Source organism: Canis aureus, chromosome X, assembly GCF_053574225.1.
Source record: "Canis aureus isolate CA01 chromosome X, VMU_Caureus_v.1.0, whole genome shotgun sequence".
Classification (NCBI taxonomy): domain Eukaryota; kingdom Metazoa; phylum Chordata; class Mammalia; order Carnivora; family Canidae; genus Canis; species Canis aureus.
The window spans coordinates 48,028,180-48,031,463 of NC_135649.1; the positions used below are offsets into that span (position 1 = coordinate 48,028,180).

Here is a 3,284-nt window from a genome sequence, read left to right on the forward strand (position 1 = left end):
TTCTGAGACCTTTCTAGGTTAGCTTTTTGAAGGATATTAAAGGCATAAACCATTTCTATAATAGATGTATTTACCTTTTTAAATCTCATTCTCCACAAGGTGGGAATTTTCATAAATATATATGATATGGCTGGGGATTTAGTACAAATCAGACTTAGGAATTTCTATTAGGACAGATATGAAAAAAGATTTTTAGGCAAAGAAAACAGGTCATTTTCTCATACTTTTCATGTAAAATTTTAATTTATGTTTACATGATATAATGATATTTTATGGTAATTTAAAAATTAACAAAAACACTTTGTAAATTTAGCTTTAATAATTAATAAAACAGATATTGGCAGATATAAACCATATAAAGTTTCTTTTGTATTATCCTTACTTTAAAAAAAAAGAATCCAGAAAAGATCTAAACTTTCCTCCAACCAGATTTATTGAACATAACAAAATTCTATGTACAAAGTAACCTTGACCTGTTGCTTCAAAACATGATTCTTTCACACTAATATTTTGATAAGTCAGTCCATTGAGTATCAAAAATCAGCTTACTCTAAAATTAGTAGAAAAGTGTCCAATGCACACTAAATAAATTAATTAATAGCCTAACTACTGGAACTTTAATAGTTCTGCAAGATAATTAGCTTTGGCAGGATCGATCCCCTATGACAAGTTGCTTGAGATGTCAAAAGGCCATTTTGTGCACTGCCACTGTGATACTGTCAGGTTTCTGGAACATAATGTCCCATTATCTGATTATAGACACACCACAGGAATGTCAGTGGGATCTGAGGTTAGTTTAGCTGCTTGCTAGGCTAGAACAGATATCACTCCAGCAGGTTCATCTGATAGAGATCCACAGCATCCCAGATTAGATCCTTGGAATCTGTGGACAGGACTCCAACAATGGGTGGATCCCTCCTTCTCTCCTCCAAGTGCTGCTCCAAGTTTCCCTCCATCCTCCTGGTCCTTCTCCTTACTTTTTAAATTTGTAATAACACAAGGCCAAATAATAAAATAGACAAAACTTTAGCAGGCCACAATTCTTATTGTGAAAATGTAGGCATTTCTGAAAAGAGCCTTTAATAATGAATATGAAGATCCTAGAAAAATAATGGAAATGACTAGTAAGTAGTTAAATGAGAAATTGTTGAAAAAAAAGTTCACTATTTTCCTTCGAACAAATTGCACTACAAATATATTATGGTAAAATTGATAAATTTAGTTCATGGTAAAAATGATTTAAGAATCAGAAGAATGGCATAAATTTAAAAAAGAAAAATAGATCAAACTTTAGCAGACTACAGTTCATCACCCCTTGGCAGTGCCATGAGAGGATGAAGTGGGAGCAAAGTTGGGTTTAAATGAAGGCAGATGCTCCCTCTCATGTACTTGAGAGGAAGATAAGCAAGGAAATTGTAGGGTTAGAAAACAGAGGGGATATTGGGAAGATATTCTCCCCAGACCCCTTGCCCCTTCTTCAGTTCCCTTCCTACTACATACCTTTTCTAGGCTTCCGACCTGGGGTTCACATTTTATTTCTGCTCCAGATCCATGGTTATTAATGGCTACTGTTTTATAAAGAAAAGCAAAAACATTTTCTGTTTAAAAGTGTTATTTCTAGGGATCCCTGGGTGGCTCAAGGGTTAAGCATCTGCCTTCAGCCCAGGACATGATCCTGGAGTCCTGGGGTCGAGTCCTACATTGGGTTCTCTGCATGGAGTCTGCTTCCTCTCTGCCTATGTCTCTGTCCCCCACCTCTTGCTGTGTATGTGTGTGTCTCATGAATAAATAAATAAAATCTTTAAAAAATGAAAGTATTATTTCTAGACTTTCTCTCATTGAGTCAAGAGACTGGGATGGAGAAGCCTCTCCTGGACAACGTGGCTCCAGATGAGAAGGGAGTATACTGGGCTTGTGGTGGTCAGCCAACTGAGAGGATGACTAGCCATTTCTGTCTGATTAGGTAGAAATTGTGCAGTAACAGTTTCCTGAGGAGCCAATGCTGCTAAGAAGGCAGAGTCCTTAATATAGTTTCATCATTCTCCCCTCTGTCACCTTCTGATCCCTGCTGAACCCCACCACATCATAATTTTCTACTTGGGTTCTTCAACTTTGAATGAAAGAGCAATATCGTCCCTCTGGGCTTCAGTTTTCTCACTTGTGGAACATCCAAGATGTTTCCTGGTTCTCAGATTCTGGAAATCTCCATCTCAGTTATGCCAGTTCCCTCCCTCCCCCCCCCCAGGCTACCAGTGGTTAAAGCTGACCTAAAATTGGCTAAGTGGGTAGCTACCTTTGAAGTGGGCTTTGAGATGCTCTGGGAAAACATTATCCCTTCATACCTCAAATAACTTTTATTTTGGAATCTGAAATTTCACCATTAGCGATGTTTCTTTGGGACCAAAAGAGTCTTCTATTTTTCTCAGGAGTCATTTGCAATAATATGCATGGTGTAATTGAAAACACCTGTAGCAATGAATTATAACATTCCTGGCACAAAAACAGACACACAAATCAATGGAACAGAATAGAGAGCCCAGAAATGGGCCCTCAACTCTATGGTCAACTAATATTCAACAAAGCAGGAAAGACTATCCACTGGAAATAGGGACAGTCTCTTCAACAAATGGTGCTGGGAAAATTGAACAGCCACGTGCAGAAGAATGAAACTAGACCATTCTGGGATCCCTGGGTGGTGCAGCGGTTCGGCGCCTGCCTTTGGCCCCAGGACGTGATCCTGGAGTCCCGGGATCGAATCCCACGTCGGGCTCCCGGTGCATGGAGCCTGCTTTTCCCTCTGCCTATGACTCTGCCTCTCTCTCTCTCTGTGACTATCATTAAAAAAAAAGAAAGAAACTAGACCATTCTCTTATACCATTCACAAAGATAAACTCAAAATGGAGCTAAATGTGAGACAAGATTCAATCAAAATCCTAGAGTAGAACCCAGGCAACACCCTTTTTGAACTTGGCCACAGCAACTTCTTGCAAGATACATCTATGAAGGCAAGGGAAACAAAAGCAAAAATGAACTATTGGGACTTAATTAAGATAAAAAGCTTCTGCCCAGCAAAAGAAACAATCAACAAAACTAAAAGACAACCTACAGAATGGGAGAAGATATTTGCAAATGACCTATCAGGTGAAAGGCTAGTATCCAAGATCTATAAAGAACTTATTAAACTCAACACTCAAGAAAAAAACAATCCAATCATGAAATGGGCAAAAGACATGAACAGAAATGTCACCGAAGAAGACATAGATATGGCCAACAAGCACATGAGA

At 38.6% G+C, this 3,284-nt stretch overlaps 1 pseudogene; it reads right to left on the bottom strand.

Moving 5' to 3' along the window:
• Positions 1-682: 682 nt before the first annotated feature.
• LOC144308860 (ragulator complex protein LAMTOR5 pseudogene) lies at positions 683-956 on the bottom strand (annotated as a pseudogene).
• Between the last annotated feature and the right edge of the window lie 2,328 nt (positions 957-3,284).